At 47.1% G+C, this 21457-nt stretch overlaps 1 protein-coding gene and 1 non-coding gene across 3 annotated transcripts in view; one reads left to right on the top strand and one right to left on the bottom strand.

Annotated features, from left to right (window-relative positions):
* Positions 1–21457, top strand: part of LOC144492405 (uncharacterized) — a 202283-nt gene that overhangs the window by 115719 nt on the left and 65107 nt on the right. The gene's annotated exons all lie outside the window — the stretch shown is intronic.
* trnap-agg (transfer RNA proline (anticodon AGG)) lies at positions 6025–6106 on the bottom strand. Its single transcript has one exon. It is a non-coding gene; the product is annotated as a tRNA-Pro (tRNA).

The following is a 21457-nucleotide window of genomic DNA, read 5'->3' as shown; positions in this document are numbered from 1 at the left end:
CCTAGTTGCCCTTGGAGGGCAGTTGAGAGTCAACCGCATTGCTGTGGCTCTGGAGTCACATGTAGGCCAGACCAGGTAAGGTTGGCAGATTTTCTTCCCTAAAGGACATTAGTGGACCAGATGGGTTTTTCCGACAATCAACAGTGGTTCCATGGTCATCAGTAGATTCTTAATTCCAGATTTTTTTAAAATTGAATTCTAATTCCACCACCTGCCATGGCAGGATTCGAACCTGGGTCCCCCAGAACATCAGCTGAGTTTCTGGGTTGATAATCTTAGCGATGGTGGCACAGTGGCATGGTGGTTAGACCTGCTGCCTCACAGCGCCAGGGACCCGGGTCACTGTCTGTGTGGAGTTTGCACATTCTCCCCGTGTCTGCATGGGTTTCCTCTGGGTGCGCCGGTTTCCTCCCACAGTTCAAAGATGTGTGAGTTAGGTTGATTGGCCATGCTAAATTGACCCTAGTGTCAGGGGATTAGCATGGTAAATATGTGGAGTTACGGGGATAGGGCCTGGGTGGGACTGTGGTCAGTGCAAACTCAATGGGCCAAATGGCCTCCTTCTGTACTGTAGGGAATCTATGATTCTAAGTGACCCAGACCCCCACCCAAGAGCAGCCAGACCGGAGAGCAAGCGGCTTGTCAGCCTCCGCAGTGTCACCAGGAGCGGTGCTGCTGAAGTAGGCAGGGGCTTTATATCCCACAGGAGGTAGGCTGAATCCAAGGATAACATTGGGACTGCCGGAGCTGCCTTCCCTGCTCGCAGCCCCCACTTAAGAAAATCTCCTATCCACGTGCCGAGAAAATAACGTTAGTTCAGTTTCCTGGGAGCAATCTATTCAGTCTCCCTGCCAAAACATTGAATGTATTCAAGAGACGGCTGGATATAGCACTTGGGGTGAATGGGATCAAAGGTTATGGAGAAAAAGCACGATTAGGCTTTTGAGTTGGACAATCAGCCATGATCATAATGAATGGCGGAACAGGCTCGAAGGGCCAAATGGCCTCCTCCTGCTCTTCTATATTTCTATGTTTCTGTTCTATGAAACATTGCTAAAACTCTCCCAGTTCATGTCAGCCCTGGGTTTGTTTAAGGGCCTTTGACTTTGAGGAACACAGTCACCAGATAAAGGTTTTATTGTCAGTTGGAAGCCTTTGTCGACAAGATTATTGTAAGTAAGACATTTTCAAACAAAAGTCTCAATACATAAGTATAGAAGGAAAGCAGCAGCAAGAAATAAAAGAACCAATCAAATGCAACCGATCATAGTATTAAACAAATAAAAACAGAAAATGCTGGAAAAACTCTGCAGGTCTGGCAGGTAATGTTTTCTCTCAAGGCCCCAGCATATGACCCTTCCACAGGTCAAAGGGATAGAAATGTGATGAATTATAGACTTGGAGACGGGGTTGGGGCAGAATGGAAAGTCAGTAATAGGTCAGAGTTAAAGCAAGATTCACAAAGATGTCACGGACATGAGACAAAGGGGTTAATGGTGCCATTAGGGACAGAAGAGTGTTAATAGTGGCAAAGGTCGGATAGCAGAATGTGTTAACAGGAGAATCGAGGTCAGTGCTCAGCGGGAGCAACATTGAACAACAAGGAACAGGTGGCCGTGTGGAGGAGGGGTGGGTTTGATTGTGCTACCAAATAAACCTGTTGGACTTTAACCTGGTGTTGTGAGACTTCTTACTGTGCCCACCCCAGTCCAACGCCAGCATCTCCACATTTTGATTGGAACAAGCAGAGGAACCAACTAACAGAAAACCAAAATAGGGAGCCAAAGTGGAGGGAAAAGTTCAAAGTCTAAACTCTGTGTTGAGTCCAGAAGGCTGCAACGTGCCGAATCGGAAGAGGAGGTGTTGTTCTTCCAGTTTGTGTTGGGCATCAGTGGAACATTACAGCAGACTGAGGACGGATATGTGTGCATGAGAGCAAGATGCTGAGTTGAAATGGCAAGCGACCGGAAGTTTGGGGTCATGCTTGTGGACAGAGTGAAGGTGTTCTGCAAAGCAGTTACCCAGTCTGTGTTTAACTTTCCCAATGTAGAAAAGACTGCATTGGGAGCAGCAAATACAGTCGACTAAATTCGAGGAGGTGCAAGTGAAACGCTGCTTCACCTGAAAGGAGTGTTTGGCCCTTGGACAGTGAGGAGCTCACCTACCTTTGCCACTATTAACACCCTTCAGGTTCAAGGGGGGCACGGTAGCACAGCGGTTAGCACTGCTGCCTCAAGGCTCCAGGGACCCGAGCTCGATTCCAGCTTTGGATGACTGTCTGTGTGGAGTCTGCACATTCTCCCCAGAATACTGAGAGAGGCAAGGGAGGAAATTGCTCGGGCCTTAAGAGAAATCTTTGTATCCTCACTGGCTACAGGGTAGGTCCCAGAGGATTGGAGAATAGCCAATGTCGTTCCTTTGTTTAAGAAGGTTAGCAAGAATAATCCAGGTAATTACAGGCCGGTAAGCCTTACATCAGTGGTAGGGAAATTATTGGACAGGATTCTTCGAAACAGGCTTTATTCCCACTTGGAAATAAGTGGACGTATTAGTGAGAGGCAACATGGTTTTGTGAAGGGGAGGTCGTGTCTCACGAACTTGATCGAGTTTTTCGAGGAAGTGACAAAGATGATTGATAAGGGTAGGGCAGTGGATGTTATCTACATGGACTTCAGTAAGGTCTTTGACAAGGTCCCTCATGGCAGACTGGTGCAGAAGGTGAAGTCGCATGGGATCAGAGGTGAGCTGGCAAGGTAGATACAAAACTGGCTCGGTCAAAGAAGACAGAGGGTAGCAGCGGAAGAGTGCGTTTCTGAATGGAGGGCTGTGACAAATGGTGTTCCTCAGTGCTGGGACCTTTGCTGTTTGTAATATATATAAATGATTTGGAGGAAAATGTAACTGGATTTATTAGTAAGTTTGCGGACAACACAAAGGTTGGTGGATTTGCGGATAGCGATGAGGACCATCAGAGGATACAGCAGGATATAGATCAGTTGGAGACTTGGGCGGAGAGGTGGCAGATGGAGTTTAATCCGGACAAATGTGAGGTAATGCATTTTGGAAGGTCTAATACAGATAGGAAATATACAGTAAATGGCAGAATCCTTAAGAGTGTTGATAGTCAAAGGGATCTGGGTGTACAGGTACACAGGTCACTGAAAGTGTCAATGCAGGTGGAGAAGGTTGTCAAGAAGACATACGGCATACTTGCCTTCATCGGCTGGGGTATTGAGTTTAAAAATTGGCAAGTCATGTTGTAGCTTTATAGAACCTTAATTAGGCCGCACTTGGAATATAGTGTTCAATTCTGGTCGCCACACTACCAGAAGGATGTGGAGGCTTTGGAGAGGGTACAGAAAAGATTTACCAGGATGTTGCCTGGCATTAGCTATGAGGAGAGGTTGGAGAAACTTGGTTTGTTCTCACTGGAGCGACGGAGGTTGAGGGGAGACCTGATAGAAGTTTACAAGATTATGAGAGGCATGGGCAGAGTGGATAGTCAGAAGCTTTTTCCCAGGGTGGAAGAGTCAATTACAAGGAGGCATAGATTTAAGGTGTGAGGGGCAAGGTTTAAAGGAGATGTACGAGGCAGATTTTTGCACAGAGAGTAGTGGGTGCCTGGAACTTGTTATCGGAAAAGGTAGTGGAAGCGGATACGATAGTGGCTTTTAAGGGGCGTCTTGACAAGTACATGAATAAAATGGGAATAGAGGGATATGGTCCCCGGAAGAGTAGGGGGTTTTAGTTAAGTCAGGCAGCATGGTCAGTGCAGGCTTGGAGGGCCGAAGGGCCTGTTCCTGTGCTGTAATTTTCTTTGTTCTTTGTCTGCATGGGTTTCCTCCGGGTGCTCTGGTTTCCTCCCACAGGCCAAAAATGTGCAGGTTAGGTAGATTGGCTTTGCTAAATTGTCCCTTAGCGTCCCAAGATGTGTAGGTTAGGGTGATTAGTGGTATAAATACGTGGGGATATGTAGATAGGGCCTGGGGTAAATTGCCCTGTTGGACAGTTGTTGTAGACTCGATTGGCTGAATGGCCTCCTTCTGCACTGCAGGGATTCTATGATCGCATTAACAGCCCCTTTGTCTCAAATCCATGACATCCCAGTCAACCTCTCCTTAACCCTGACCTATCACTGACTTCGCATTCTTCCCCAACCCTGTCTCCAAGTATATAATTCATCACATTTCTATCCCTTTTTCAGTTCTGTAAAAGGGTCAAATGGGCTCAAAATGTTAACTGTGTTCCTGTCTTGCCCGACCTGCAGCGTTTATCCAGCGTTTTCTGTTTTTATTTCAGATTTCCAGCATCTGCAGTAATTTGCTTTTATTTACAGTATTGAGCAAATGTTTACACTGACCATGGGGAAAACCAGAACAAATTCCAAAGCCAAATTCTAAAATGCACGTTTTATATCGGTAAATATTCCTGTGAGAAAGGGGTCCTCTCTGAACTTGTGAGATTGAGTGTATGCCCGGTATTCTACAGTATAACCAGGTTTGCTTTGGAATGCACTGTGGTTTCAGAAGAATTTGAGCAATGTTTCACTACAAAATGTAAAGCACTGTGAATCATCCAGCAAGCTACACACTGGGACAGGAGCTTCATCATATTATCCTTCATTTCTGTTTGAAATTTACTTTTTGGCAATTCAGATTGTTACCATTTGATCCCATATTCCTACCCTAATCTGAAGCAATGTTCCAGACATCCGACATCTATATTATTGAACACTCCATAATAACTTTTTTCTACACATGGAGCTTGGTATTTTAAATCTTTCTTCATTGCTTATCCTGAGATGAATCTTGTTACATTTCTTTTTTATTTTCCACATTATCTGAATACATTTCTTTTTCGCAGTGCTATGATGGCATTAAACACAATAGTCTGAAGCTTAAGAATAAGATGTGAACACTCTTATTACATTATTCTAGCTGGGTATTGTCCTAAAATGGGACACTGAGTAAATTGTGCCCCTATTTTCTGGAGTTTAGAAGATTGAGAGTTTACCTCATTGAAACGTGTAAGATTTGAAGGGGCTCGATAGGGTAGACATTGAGAGATTTGATGGAATTCGCCCATCATGCCCGCAAGAGGGTTTGGTAGCGGTCGGGAACGAGAATCTAGCAGGAGCCAACAAGTCAATAATTCGCCAGAGTAAAAACACGTTGCCATTTTCCCAATGGCAGGTCCATCCATCGATGCCATGAAATCCATTCGCATCTCATGAATGCTCATTGAAATAGTTGCCCACTGGAATCCCATCAGGCCTTCCAGCCATGGGGAACAGAATCCCAGACAGCTGAGCTGACTCACCACCCTGAGTGTCTATCATCCACAAGTCTCCTTTTCGCATGTGAGTGAGAGGCAGGGCACGCCTGTGATTGCCCAGTGATCTCATCCACCACATGTTCACAGAGAAGACCTCACACCATGTGTGCTTGGCGGAGTGGATAAGATCATTTATCCGATTCCTGCACTGGATAGCACTTCATGGGTAGGGTCCAGCCATGCCGACCTCTTGTACAACGACCTTCCAGGTCAGAAGGGTGAGGTTGGTATGCTTCTTTGAGCTGTCCCTGGGGTAGAGCGCATGACTATGGGCCCAGACTCCTCATATAAGGACCTCAGAGAAACATAGAAAAATAGAAAACATAAGCAGGAGGAGGCCACTCGGCTCTTTGACCATCTCCACCATTCATCTTGATCATGGCGGATCATCAAATTAAATATCCTGACCTCACCTTCCTCCTATATATTTTGATCCCTTCAGCCCCAAGAGATATATCTAATTTCTTCTTAAAATCAGACAATGTTTTGTCCTCACATACTTCCTGTGGTAGTGAATTACACAGATTCACCACTCTCTGGGTGAAGAAATTTCTCCTCACCGCAGTCCTAAAATTATACTTATCCTCAAACTATGACCCACACAGGCAGTGATCCAAGCTGGGAATCGAACCCAGGTCCCTGGCGCTGTGGTGCTAACCAGTACACCATCTGTTAAACTCAAATCCATTCTGTCAGCGGTGGGATTTGAACCCACACCTCCAAAGAGAGTGGAGCCCTAATCCAGCACCTTAGACCACTCAGCCACGCTGACACATTAGGGCTGAGATGAGTAGAAACGACTTCACTTAAAGAGTTGTGAAATCTCTACTGCAGAGGTTTGAATACATTTAAGGCTGGGCTGGTCAGATTTTGGTGTCACAGGGAATCAAGAACTATATGACTGGGCAGGAAGGTGAAACTGAAACCCAAAATCAGCCATGATCATATTGGATGGTCGAGCAAGCTCGACAGGCTGTATGGTTTACTCCTGCTCCTATTTCTTTTGTTCTTGTGTTCTGTGTTTCCTCCAAAGTATTCACTTCTTAAATGCACCACCTGCGATACGGATTCTAAAAATGCCAACTCTATTACTGAGTTCTCATTCTCTCCTTTCTAACTTAAGTCCATTCATTTATATTTTTGGCATTCTATTTTTCCACCAACATAATTTACAATTCACACTGTTAACTTACAGTCGGTTGGCCCACTACAGAAGCAATCCTGAGAATCTATAATTATATTGTCTGTCTCCAGCATGCTTCTTATTTCACTACCATCAACAAGGTAGATCAACTCAAACTCTCTGTTCCATCTCCAAATAACACATAAGAACATAAGAACTAGGAGCAGGAGTAGGCCATCTGGCCCCTCGAGCCTGCTCCACCATTCAATAAGATCATGGCTGATCTTTTCGTGGACTCAGCTCCACTTACCCACCCACTAACCATAACCCTTAATTCCTTTACTGTTCAAAAATCTATCTATTCTTGCCTTAAAAACATTCAATGAGGTAATGCTACTGCTTCACTGGGCAGGGAATTCCACAGATTCACAATCTTTTGTGTGAAGAAGTTCCTCCTCAACTCAGTCCTAAATCTGCTCCCCCATATTTTGAGGCTATGCCCCCTAGTTCTAGTTTCACCCGCCAGTGGAAACAACTTCCCTGCTTCTATCTTATCTATTCCCTTCATAATCGTATATGTTTCTATGAGATCTCCTCTCATTCTTCTGAATTCCAATGAGTATAGTCCCAGTCTACTCAGTCCCTGCTCATAAGCCAACCCGCTCAACTCCGGAATCAACCTAGTGAATCTCCTCTGCACCCCCTCCAGTGCCAGTATATCCTTTCTCAAGTAAAGAGACCAAAACTGTACACAGTACTCCAGGTGTGGCCTCACCAGCATCTTACACAGCTGCAACATAACCTCGCTGTTTTTAAACTCCATCCCTCTAGCAATGAAGGACAAAATTCCATTTGTCTTCTTAATTACCTGCTGCACCTGCAAACCAACTTTTTGTGATTCCTGCACAAAGACACCCAGATCCCTCTGCACAGCAGCATGCTGCAATTTTTTACTATTTAAATAATAGTCCATTTTGCTGTTATTCCAACCAAAATGGATGACCTCACATTTACCAACATTGTACTCCATCTGCCAGACCCTCACCCACTCACTTAGACTATTTATATCCCTTTGCAGACTTTCAGCGTCCTCTGCACACTTTGCTCTGCCACCCATCTTCGTGTCATCTGTGAATTTTGACACACTACACTTGGTCTCCAACTCCAAATCATCGATGTAAATCGTAAACAATTGTGGTCCCAACACTGATCCCTGAGGCACACCACTAGTCACTGATCGCCAACCAGAAAAACACCCATTTACCCCCTCTCTTTGCTTTCTGTTAGTTAACATGTAGACTACAACTAATAGCAATTTAAGCAGCTTTAGTTCAATGTTCCACAGTCAAAAACTTATTGGCGCTGGACCATGGCGACTTCTTGCGAGATGTCCCCAGCATACCCTCTAATTCTATCTTTTACTCTCGTTCTATATTTTTAGAACTGTACTCTAACCATTACAAACTCTCTAACAACAAACCCTCTCCTTTCCTTCTCTATGCATGGCGTGCTTTGTCTGTATAGAATCCATAGAATCCCTATAGTGCAGAAGAAGGCCAATCGGCCCATCGTGTCCACACCGACCAGAATCCCACCCAGGCCCTATTCCCGTAACCCCATATATTTACCCTGATAATCCCCCAGACACTAGGTCAATTTAGCATTGCCAATCAATCTAACCCGCACATCTTTGGAGTGCGAGAGAAGACCGGAGCACTCGGAGGAAACCCACGCAGACATGGGGAGAATGTGCAAACTCCACACAGACAGCTAACCGAGGTCGGATTTGAACCCGGGTCCTGGTGCTGTAAGGTGTGCCACTCCATATAGCGCACAAGAAACAAAGGGGCGATTCTCCCATCCCGACCAGCAACTTTTCTGGCAGGTCGGGATGGGAAATGCGCGCCGTCGGCCTTTTTCCAGGATTTGCACATGCGCCGGGAACGCATGCGGATCTCCCAGAGCCGGAGAACAGTCAGAGTCCACACCATGCTGGTAAGTGATTTGAATCTTTTTTTAATGTAGTTTAAATATGTTTAGCATGCGATTACTGGGAACTTGCCGGGCCCGGTTGAATCTCCCACCCCACCAGGAGTACTTCATTCCGGCAGGATTTAGAGTAGCTCCCCACGTTCGGAGAACTGGCGGGAGACCCTGCCGGAATGAAGGGGGGGCAATCGGGGCCCCCCAGGGGGTCGGGCGGCGGAGGTTGGTGACCCCTGGGCATGGGCGCCCTGGCAGTGCAAGCCTGTACCCCCTGGCACTGCCCAAGGGGCAAAGTGCCCATGCCCAGGGGGCACCTTGGCACTGCCCATCAGGCATCGGGCAGGGCCAAGGGGGTGGGGCCTATTGTGACAGGGCCGAGGGGCAATTGGTGGGGGTGGGGAGTCCCGCTGCCACTCTGCAGACAGGATCGGTCTGGGATGGAGGGAGGGCAGCGATCGGGGCGGGCCGGGGGGGTGTGGTCTGCCGGGGTGGGGGGATCTGGGTGTGGGGGGCTGGAAATTGGGGTCCTCCGGGGTGAGGGCGTCAGGGCTGGCCCGGGAATTGTTGTGGGCGGTCGCGATCGGGTCGTGGGGGTGGCTGGGGGGGGCAGCACAGCAGGGGTCCCGGGCTGGTCAGTGATTGAGCTGGCCAACAAACGGGAAGCCTGACAGACCGGAGCCACTGCGCACGTGCAGAGTTCCGGAACTGTCCGACTCCAGTGTGAATAATCCCCGCCCCCCCCTGGGTTTTTAATGAGATTCCCGACTGGGTCCTCAGAAATGCACAGAGTGCGGAGATTCAGGTCGGAATCTGCACTGAAAAAACAGTCGGGATTTAGAACAGTTTTCCCATCAATTCAGCACTTTTGGGAGAATCGCCCCCAATACTTTTTACTGTATCCCAATACATGTGACAATAATAAATCAAATCAAATCAAAACCAGGCACCTTGAACACATTAACACGTCCTGAGCCACGTCACGGGAAGGTTATCAAACTGACTTTGACATTAAGCCACAGGAGGAGATCTTAGGAGAGGGGATTAAAAGCTTGCTCAGAGGTAGGTTTTGTGGATCATCTTAAAGGAGCAGAGAGATGTCGAGGGCCAGAGAGGTTTAGGGAGGAAATTCATCAGTTTCGGGGCGTAGGCAGCTGAAGGTAGAGTGAAAAGGCCAGGATTGGAGGGGCACAGATACCTTGCTGGGTTGTAGGGCTCGGCAAGTTTGCAGACATTGGGCCCAATTTTACCATTGCATCGTGCCCATTTTTGGGCACGGAAACATGGTAAAGTCGGGCGTGAGGCCATTACCGCGATCCGTGCCCGTGTCCACGCAGATGCCCACTTTACCGAGGCCCGAAAATGGCCGCGATCCGATTCGCGCCCGAAACGGGCGCAATGGCGATTTAAATGCATTTGCATTGCATTTAAATTGAATGAATGAGCTGCCTGCCTAATTTTACCAGCATTTCCCCCTTCACCATCGCATTCGCCCGTCCAGATTCGGCACGAAACAGACCTGCTCGGCAAAGGTTTATTTCGGGCACTCCAGCTTCTGAAGAGGTAAGTTCAGAGCTTCCAATGGCTCTCTAATCGGTGGTGGGGAATGAGGGAGAGGCGGGTCAGATCATTCTCTGGTGAAGGGGGGGGCCGGGAGAAGGGAGACCCAATCATTTTTAGTGGGAGGGGGAGGCGGGTCAGATGTATCTCTGGTGGATGGGGGTGAGGGAGGAGGGAGGCCTGATCATTGTCTGGTGCGGGGGGGGGGGTGGCGGATTGGGGAGGCCTGATCATTCTCAAGGGGGGGCAGGGAGAGTTAATTCTATCCCATCACATTTCTAATTCTGATCATTCCTGTTATAAGTGCTACTTAGATTATATTTCACTTGCCATGAATGTTGTTTTTTTTCCCCCTACACCAGCAAGTTCAGAAGAAATAGAAATTATCTTATTACCATTTTCCAAATGATCTTCTAAATTTGGAAATGCAGCTCTTAGAATTTACTGCAAGTTGGCTGTTGCTAAACATCGGCTGTTGCTAAACACATTTGCAAAGGTTGTTGAATCAAGCAACAGTTATTTGTACACACAACTATGTGTTTCATTACACAGCTTCAATATGGGCCTGGATATGTACCTCGGTGGATTTTGCAAGTACAGGCAGCAGAGAGAAGGGATTCCACATGCTATAATAGCGCACGTGCACTTAATTAGTGAAACTGTCAAAGTACTGGGCAGTGAGTATGTGAAATATACTGGGAGGGAGGCCAGATGGTTCTCTGGTAGGGGGGGAGGGGGGAGGGGGGGGTAGGGGACAGGGGGGTCCGCTGCCACTCTGTGGGCGATCGTGAGGGGGGGGAAAGTGGGCAGAGGGTTGCGATCGGTCTGGGTAGGGGGGTGAGTGGATAAGGGGGAAAATTATGTTGTGGGGGTGGGGCGATATCTGTGGGGACCATCACTCCCGCTTTTCATTCCTGGGCCACTTTATCCGCTTTTTGTGACCCAGGAGCGATGTGACAGCGGCGCGATTTTCAAATTTTTTTTCTCACTTCGCATGCGCAGTTCAGAGCTCCAATCATTTAAGGCGTGTTAAGCCCCGCCCACGGCGTAATTCAGACCCACAAATTTTTTTTCAGGCTAAGTGTGTATGGGGGCGCCTGAAAGCAGATTTCCAAGTCGGATCTGAATTGCGCCCAGATTCAGCACTTAGAATGAAAATGGTAAAATCAGACCCATCGAGAGAGTTGACAGATCATCTCGCATGAGTATTCTGTTTCCTAATTTAATTAACTATCCAAGCACTTAATTCACTGGCTCTCTGTAAATTTCAGATGGATTAAATGTATTGTCACAAGACTGCACAATCTTCCTGTGTCTGCGTGGGTTTCCTCTAGTTGCTCCTGTTTCTTCCCACACTCCAAAGATGTGCGGCTTAGGTGGATTGGCCATGATAAATTGCCCCTAAGTGTCCCAAGATGTGTAGGTTAGGTAGATTAGCCATGATAAATGTGCGGGTTAGGGGCATAGGATGGGAGGGGGGTGGGAGCAGGCCTGGGTAAGCTACTCTTTCAGAGAGTTGGTGCAGTCTCGATGGGCTGAATGGTCTCCTTCTGCACTATAGAGATTCTAAGGTTCTATGGTTCGATTGTGTGTGGCACCATTCCAAAAGTCCAAATAAGCTGCTAAATATGTTTTTTATCATCTGTTTTAAGTGGGATATCCTTAACATAATTGAAGAGATTTGTTTGGTCAGATATTTCCCACCCCAGTTGGCTGCATTGCTCAACTATTGCGATGCAAGAATTGCTTAAAATATTTTTCATTATAGAAGCAATTGAAGCAGTAAATGATAAGCTCCCTCTCAACAAAGTATCACTTTGTAAAATTCTATATAGAAATATAACCGTGCTTGGTGCTCCTCTGAAATGCTCATTGCAGTTTGGTTACGAAACATGGAAGGAATATTTCTCAAATGCAGATTCATGGAATCACAGAATGATGCACGAGAGTAGGAGGCTGCTCAACCCATCAAGTCAATGCCTTTTGAAGAACACCCCAGTTAATTGTACTTTCCAGTTCTTTCCACATGACAAAGAACAAAAAAAATTACAGCACAGGAACAGGCCCTTCGGCCCTCCAAGCCTGCACCGACCATGCTGCCCGACTGAACTAAAACCCCCTACCCTTCCGGGGACCATATCCCTCTATTCCCATCCTATTCATGTATTTGTCAAGACGCCCCTTAAAAGTCACTATCGCAATTGCTTCCACAACCTCCTCCGGCAGTGAGTTCCAGGCTCCCACCACCTTTTGTGTAAAAAACTCATACATCTCCTTTAAACCTTGCCCCTCGCACCTTAAGCCTATGCCCCCTAGTAATTGACTCTTCCACCCTGGGAAAATGCCTCTGACTATCCACTCTGTCTGTGCCCCTCATAATCCTGTGGACTTCTATCAGGTCGCCCCTCAACCCCTGTTATTCCAGTCAGAACAAACCAAGGGCCCAATTTTACCAAACCTTCGCGCCCGAAAATGGGCGCGAAATCGGGGTAAAGTCGGGCGTCGGGCCTATACCGCGATCTGCACCCAATTCTGAGCAGCTCGCAGCTTTACCGACACCCGATTCGGGGCGCGGGTCCGAATTTAAATCGACTTAATGAACCGCGTGCCCAACTCTACCGCCAAATCCCACTTTACCGTCTTCTGGTCCGATGCGGATCCACATTCTAATCGACCTGCCGAATAAAAGTCCGAAGTCGCCGCTGCAGCCTCTGAAAGAGCGGGTTCAGAGACTGCAACGGTTCTCTGACCCAGCTCCTCCTCTGGGGAGGGGGGGAGGAGAGGGGTTGTGATGTATCATCCTCTGGGCGGGGGGAGGGGGGAGGGGAGGGGAGAGGGGAGGGGAGAGGGTGTGGCGTATAATCCCCTGGGGGCGGGGCGGGCGCTGCCACTCCGGCCGATCAGTGGGGAGGGAAGGGGCAGAGGGTTCCGCTGAGGTGAATAATGACAGTCGTGGTGTTTGAAGTATTCGGCCACTCCGGAGAGGAGGGATTCGTTCCTCCGATGGGGAGGAGGGATCGGCCGCAGAGAGGCAGCGGAACCCCCTGTCCCCTCCCTCCCCGCCGATCGGACGCAGAGTGGCAGCGCCCCCCCCTCCCCCCACCAGAGGATGATACGTCACACCCCCTCCCCTCCCACCCCTCCCCCCCAGGGGATGATCGGTCACACCCCCTCTCCTCCCACCTCCCTCCCCCACCCCAGATGATCTGGGTCAGAGAGCCGCTCTCTCTCTCTGCTTTTTTCTTTCGCACCCGGGCACGCTGCTTCAGATTTTTTTCAAATTGCGCATGCGCAGTTCAGAGTTCCGATCGTTCCGGCAGCACTAAGCCCCGCCCACTGCGCGGATCGGACCGGAGCCGGCAAAACGCATATGGGCGCACTGGAAAGCGGATTCCAGGCTCGGATCCGTATTAGGCTCCGATTGGTAAAATTGGGCCCCAAGTTTCTCCAACCTCTCCTCATAGCTAATACCCTCCATACCAGGCAACATCCTGGTAAATCTTTTCTGTACCCTCTCCAAAGCCTCCACATCCTTCTGATTTATTCTTCTTGAAATAATTATCCAAATAACTTTTGAAATCTACTATTGAATCTGTTCCCATCACTTTACCAGAAAACGTATTCCGAATCCCAACCATTCAGTGAGTACAACTATTTTTTTCCCAGGTTGTCTCTAATTCTTTTGCCAAGGGCGCAATTCTGTGCCTTTTCAATGTTTATCAATGTTCTCTTATCAGTTTCAGCCATTGGAAACAACTTCTCTTGAATTTATTATTGTTAAACCATTCTTGATTGTCAACACTGAAAGACGTGCTGGTTAGGTGCATTGGCCGTGCTAAATTCTCCCTCAGTGTACCTGAACAGGCGCCGGAGTGTGGTGATGAGGAGATTTTCACAATAACTTCATTGCAGCGTTAAAGCAAGCCTACTTGCGATGCTAATAAATAAACTTCACTTTCAACCTCCTCGCAGCCATCTCCGCTCTAAGGAAACAAATTCTCCCTCAGCTTCTCCAGTCCATATAATTATAATCCAGCGCTTCCCAAACTATTTCCAAATGAACTTTTCAAAATGAACATGATCCGAAACACCAACACCAACAAAAACAAAATACCAATAAAGCAGCTTAATAATATTCAGCGTATAATTATCAAAGTTCACATATGTGGTTAGCCCTGCTGCCTCACTGCGCCAGGGACACCGGGTTCGATTCCCGGCATGGGTCACTGTCTGTGCGGAGTCTGCGTATTCTCCCCGTATCTGCATGGGTTTCCTCCGGGTGCTCCAGTTTCCTCCCACAGTCTGAAAGAAGTGCTGGTTAGGTGCATTGACCCGAACAGGTGCCGGAGTGTGGCGACTGGGGGAATTTCACAGTAACTTCATTGCAGTGTTAACTAAGCCTTACTTGTGACAAATAAATTACCTTTACTTTACTTTACATTATAGAGCAACTTGTATCAGATAAATATAACTTTAAAGTCCTTTGTAAAACTGTGATTACTTTATGTACTCACCAGTCTATTACCGCATCTCAGCCACTCCAGTTCATTGTGCTTGGCCAGGAAGCAGCAGATAATATTGACATTAGCATTTACATACAGCACTATCAACTTATAGCAACATCATATCAAGGTTCTCCAAAGGCCATCCTGACATTATTGATTTTAATATGAGACTAGTCAAATAAACTGTTCATTTTAAATGACGCAAAGTAATATTTATTGTCCCAGAGGCAGCAGTTTCACTGTGAGTTCTGCTGCACAGACTCAATTCAGCTTTCAATTAAAATGGATTTAACACACAAGCAAAGTAACTTCCCTGCATGTGGGGCCTGCATTAATCCTAACCCTAAATCAAACCCTAAATCAAACCCTAACATAATCCTCCGACCCTAAAGACCGAACCCAAATCCTAACCTTAACCCTACACCCCCACCAACAAACCCCCTTCGCTCCCCTGGCCCAAGATTCCCCCCCCCCCCCCCCCCCCCCCCACCTCCACGTGTCCACTAAACCTCCCCCATTACTTGACAAACAAAAGAACCTCCCCTTATTCCCCCCCCCCTCCCCCCCACAGTTATCCCCCCCGCTCCCCCTCACAAAAAAGACTGACATGAACAAAAATGGAACAACATCTCAAAGGGCTGGACAATGGAAAAACACAATGGATTGATTGTACACGGAACGAAAAGGAGGGGGTGGGCCTCTCCCCCCTCGGTCCGCTGCAACAGCTAACCGTAATTCTACCCCAAGTCACACAGGACCCGATGTCGCCCGGGCCTCAGTGCCAGCGCAGGGTGCAGATTCAGAGGCGGGGGGAGGTCACAATCCCAATCTCTGCTTCAGCCACAGTTTGGGAAGCACTGCTGCCTGTAACTCTTCATCCCTGGAATCATTCCAGTAAATTTCTAGCTGCTCCTCTCTGATGCCTTCACGTCTTTCCCAAAGAGTGGTGCCCAGATTGCACACTGCTATGTGCGGCACAGTGGTTAGCAAAGGTTTTGACAAAGGTTCATCTGGACTCGAAACGTCAGCTCTTTTCTCTCCTTCCAGATGCTGCCAGACCTGCTGAGATTTTCCAGCGTTTTCTCTGAGCACTGCTGCCTCACAGCGCTAGGGACCTGGGTTCGATTCCCAGCTTGAGTCACTGCCTGTGTTTGCACATTCTCCCCGTGTCTGGGGGGATTTCCTCCGGGTGCTCCGGTTTCCTCCTACAGTCTGAAAGATGTGCTGATTAGGTGCATTGACCCGAGCAAGTGCCAGAGTGTGACGACGAGGGGAACTTCATTGCAGTGTTAATGTAAGCCTTACTTGTGACTAATAAATACATTTTACTCTAACGAATGTTTATATTAATGTAGCACAACCTCCTGGGTGTTGTACTCCATTCCTCTATTTATAAAGCCCAAGTTCCTCGGTGCTTTATCGAGCTTTCCTAACCCTTCCACCAATGTCCAAGATTTCTGATTCAACATCCCTGAGTGTCTCTGTTTTAACATCGTACAATTAGCTCATCTCTCCTCATACTGCACCAAAAAGTATCACATTCTTGGGCTGAATTTTACCTGCCACATGTGCAACCTGTCCAAGTCCCCGTGAAGTCTATTAATATTCAGGATTTATTATACTTTCAATTTTCATATCATCTGAAATTTTGTCCGATACTAAAGTCCAAGTCACTAATAGATAGCAAAAACAGCAGAGGTCCACACTTGAACCCTAAGGAACACCACTGTATACTTCCTATCCACAACTTCCTGTTTAGTCCAACAGTTGAAGAATGTATCCCAATCCTATGATGTGGCTTGCCACTCAATTAATCTACGCAGCAGCGATAGATAATGCTGCACATCCTTAACTTGTCTGAGGTGGAATTGAATATGTTTGTGTGACACTTACAGACTATAATATCCAGGAACCCAGATTTTTTAAATACATGCTCCGAAATGCACAAATGATGGTGTTAAGAATCTCGCTGATGTTAAACCTAACCCTAACCCTAACCCTAACCCTAACCCTAATCCCAAAACCTAGAAGAGTAATTTGCAACACCGGTTCTTAAATGTGTATTTTGCGATTTGGTATAATGTGAGGAAAGATATGCAAACCAATGAGGAAAGGTTCAGACTTGTTGCTTGCGTTCACATAAAAGAATGCTTACTAACTTAAAATAAATATACAACAAGGCCACAATACAAAGCAAAGATACATTAATTAAAATAATGGCTACACACAGAGAGTATCGTATGGAATTAACCCCATTTCCATCGATCTACTTCCTGAACCCTGAGAAAATGCCCTTGTCCCAAATCAACATCACATACAGTATGTTGTATACAAGGTAAATCCAGCAAAGAGCTACTACCCATCAGTTGTCTTTAAGTTTAGGAAGTCTTTCTTTGGTTTAGTGTAGGAGGGAAACACACCAGTTTTCAGTCAGATCCTGACACTTTGCCATTTTTGGTAAGATTCCATCCTCTGGGGGCAATCTTGCCATCACACCCCACTGGCTGGTGGGCAATGTGAGCCTGTAAGATCATGCGAGGGCAGAGAAATAAGGTTTGCGCCCTTCACGCCTGATTTCTCACCTCTTGCGATCCTGCCGGCACAGGATATCCAGCTAGGCCCACCCTGGCCCATTTCCAGTGCGAGGCTGAATATATTATTTAAATATATTCAAATTCTCATTTCAACATAATTAGCAAGCCGGGGACTCAATTGTCTGGGCTCATTTACCTGTGCGGTCTTGCCAGGAGAGGTTCCCTCCAACGAGAATCATAGCTGGTCCCCAACAAGGGGACAACACATGATGGCCGCGCCGGTAGAACAGTGCCAAGGGAGTGGGGCCTGGAGAGGGCAGGGCCTACTGGGGGGACTGGGCAAGACTGGGGCAGGCCGATTGGGGGTGGGAGAGGGGGGGGAACCACTGCCGGACTCTGCATTGCAATCGGTGGAAGAAGGGAGAGGGGATCAGGATTGGTCCGGGCAGGAGGAGGGGGTCACAATAGGCCGCAGGCCCCCATGGTAGCTGGGGGAAATGGGGAGGGGGGGCTGCTTTAGGAATGGCTGAGAGAAGCAAAGGCTGAGTGACAGGTCTCTCTGCTCCCTAGGCAGAGGGACCTGAGTATGCGCAATGGCGCCCTCTGCTTCTCTCAGCCAACGTTCTGATGATTTAAGTCCCACCCCCTCCCCCAACAGGTGAGAAACAGTTTTTGCTGTTTTTTCATGCACTGAGTGCAGAAGATCGCTGATTGGGACTTGCCCAAATAATGGATCAGAAACTCTCCAGTTTGCATGCTTGTCCTGGACTTAGCATTTTTTTCATAGGATCACTGTTTCTCTCCACAGACGCTGCCAGACCTGCTGAGTTTATCCAGCATTTTCTGTGTTTATTTCAGATTTCCAGCAGCTGCAGCATTTTGCTTTTATTTAAGTAAACACTTGATTCCCTGCTGCTAATTTAATTCACATATCAAAAACCCGACAGGCAGCTGCACTTTTAGCACTTCCCCTTTTACCCACTTTGTTACTTTATTTTATCCAAAACTTCTTCAATCTTTATTCTATTCAATTCTTAAATTTTCATTTTATTCAAAGATCTTGACAGTGGATAAAACGCCTCACTGATGCCGTTAACCATCAAAATCAGATAATACAGATTCCTCATTAAATATGAAAATATTTCTCCACTTTAACCATTCGGTTCATAGAAATAAATCCACTGCGCAATTTTAAAGGCTGGACATATCAGATGGAACAATCATATTACTGTCATTCATTGGCTGGCAATTTGTTCTACACCAGATAACTTGTTCACAACATCTCTGCTTTTATAACCTCGCAAAATAATTTTATAAAATGCTGCAATCTTTGATTTTATCCCAGTTAAATTGACGCAGTTTGTTATATTGGATGGCACTGTGGCACAGTGGTTAGCACTGCTGCCTCACAGCACCAGGGACTCGGGTTTGATTCCCGGCCTAAGTCACTGTCTGTGCAGAATCTGCACGATCTCCCCGTGTCTGCATGGGTTTCCTCCAGGTGCTCCGGTTTCCTCCCACCAGCTGAAAGACGTGCTGGTTAGGTGAATTCTCCCTCAGTGTACCCGAGCAGGCACCGGAGCGTGGAGACTAGGGGATTTTCACAGTAATTTCATTGCAGTGTTAAGGTACGCCTACTTATGACACTAATAAATAAACTTAACCCACTTCCTTGAAACTCATGCTGTCTCTATTAGTCACACAGATTGTCTGACATCCAGTGCTTGATGATCCAGTACTTGATCAGCAGAAATTGCCTACAACTAAATATTTGGACAGCACGGTGGCACAGTGGTTAGCACTGCTGTCTCGCAATGCCAGGGACCCGGGTTTGATTCCTGGCTTGGGTCACTGTCTGTGTTGGAGTTTGCACATTCTCCCCGTGTCTGCGTGGGTTTCCTCCGGGTGCTCCGGTTTCCTCCCACAGTCCAAAGATTTGCGGGTTAGGTGGATTGGTCGTACTAAATTGCCCCTTAGTGTCAGGGGGACTAGCTAGGGTAAATGCTAGGATAGGGCCTGGGTGGGAGTTTGGTCAGTGCAGACTCGATGAGTCGAATGGCCTCCTTTTGCACTGTAGGATTCTATGATTCTAAACAAAAGGATTTTGGCTTTTCTGAATCGACTTCATTCAAAGTGCAACTTCAGCCAGGTTCATTGTAATCAGAACGCTCCTCACTGAAACAGGACGATGGGAGAATATTTCACTTCAAAACATAACGACAAATATCTCCGCACTGTCCAGATTTTTCATAAAATTGTCAATCACTCAAGGCTTTGATCCACTTTTTCTGAACTAATAAATAATCTTTGGCTGCCCATAGAACATAGAACATAGAACATTACAGCGCAGAACAGGCCCTTCGGCCCACGATGTTGCACCGACCAGTTAAAAAAAAACTGTGACCCTCCAACCTAAACCAATTTCTTTTCGTCCATGAACCTATCTACGGATCTCTTAAACGCCCCCAAACTAGGCGCATTTACTACTGATGCTGGCAGGGCATTCCAATCCCTCACCACCCTCTGGGTAAAGAACCTACCCCTGACATCGGTTCTATAACTACCCCCCCTCAATTTAAAGCCATGCCCCCTCGTGCTGGATTTCTCCATCAGAGGAAAAAGGCTATCACTATCCACCCTATCTAAACCTCTAATCATCTTATATGTTTCAATAAGATCCCCTCTTAGCCGCCGCCTTTCCAGCGAAAACAATCCCAAATCCCTCAGCCTCTCCTCATAGGATCTCCCCTCCATACCAGGCAACATCCTGGTAAACCTCCTCTGCACCCTCTCCAAAGCCTCCACATCCTTCCTGTAATGTGGGGACCAGAACTGCACACAGTACTCCAAGTGCGGCCGCACCAGAGTTGTGTACAGTTGCAACATAACGCTACGACTCCTAAATTCAATCCCCCTACCAATAAACGCCAAGACACCATATGCCTTCTTAACAACCTTATCTACTTGATTCCCAACTTTCAGGGATCTATGCACACATACACCTAGATCCCTCTGCTCCTCCACACTATTCAAAGTCCTCCCGTTAGCCCTATACTCAACACATCTGTTATTCCTACCAAAGTGAATTACCTCACACTTCTCCGCATTAAACTCCATCCGCCACCTCTCGGCCCAACTTTGCAACCTGTCTAAGTCTTCCTGCAAACTACGACACCCTTCCTCACTGTCTACCACACCACCGACTTTGGTGTCATCAGCAAATTTGCTAATCCACCCAACTATACCCTCATCCAGATCATTAATAAATATTACAAACAGCAGTGGCCCCAAAACAGATCCCTGAGGTACACCACTTGTAACCGCACTCCATGATGAATATTTACTATCAACCACCACCCTCTGTTTCCTATCCGCTAGCCAATTCCTGATCCAATTTCCTAGATCACCCCCAATCCCATACATCTGCATTTTCTGCAGAAGCCTACCATGGTGAACCTTATCAAACGCCTTACTAAAATCCATATATACCACGTCCACTGCCTTGCCCCCATCCACCTCCTTGGTCACTTTCTCAAAAAACTCAATAAGGTTAGTAAGGCACGACCTACCTGCCACAAAACCATGCTGACTATCACCTATCAATTCATTACTCTCCAAATAACTATAAATCCTATCCCTTATAATTTTTTCCAACATCTTGCCGACAACAGAAGTGAGACTCACCGGTCTATAATTCCCGGGGAAGTCTCTGTTCCCCTTCTTAAACAATGGGACAACATTCGCTAACCTCCAATCTTCTGGTACTATACCAGAGGCCAACGACGACCTGAAGATCAGAGCCAGAGGCTCTGCAATCACTTCTCTTGCCTCCCAGAGAATCCTTGGATAAATCCCATCCGGACCAGGGGATTTATCTATTTTCAGACCCTCCAGAATATCCTGCACATCCTCCTTATCAACTGTAATACTGTCTATTCTACTCCCCTGCAACCCAGTGTCCTCCTCAGCTATATTCATGTCCCCTTGCGTGAACACCGAAGAGAAATATTGGTTCAATGCTTCACCAATCTCCTCCGGTTCCACACATAACTTCCCTCTGCCATCTATAACTGGCCCTAAACTTGCCCTAACCAACCTTCTGTTCTTGACATACCTATAGAACGCCTTAGGATTCTCTTTAACCCTATCCGCCAAAGTCTTCTCATGTCCCCTTTTAGCCCTTCTAAGCTCGCTCTTCAACTCCCTCTTAGCCAATCTAAAGCTTTCTAGTGCACTACCCGAGTGCTCACGTCTCATCCGAACATAAGCCTCCTTTTTCTTTTTAACCAACAAAGAAACTTTTTTGGTGCACCACGGTTCCCTAGCCCTACCAATTCCTCCTTGCCTGACAGGGACATACCTATCACAGACTCGCAGTAGCTGCTCCTTGAAAAAACTCCACATGTCGGACGTTCCCA

The sequence above is a fragment of the Mustelus asterias genome, chromosome 4 (genome assembly GCF_964213995.1).
Source record: "Mustelus asterias chromosome 4, sMusAst1.hap1.1, whole genome shotgun sequence".
NCBI classification, from domain to species: domain Eukaryota; kingdom Metazoa; phylum Chordata; class Chondrichthyes; order Carcharhiniformes; family Triakidae; genus Mustelus; species Mustelus asterias.
Note: the sequence above shows the minus strand (reverse complement) of the source record. Positions and strands in the feature narration are given on the sequence as shown.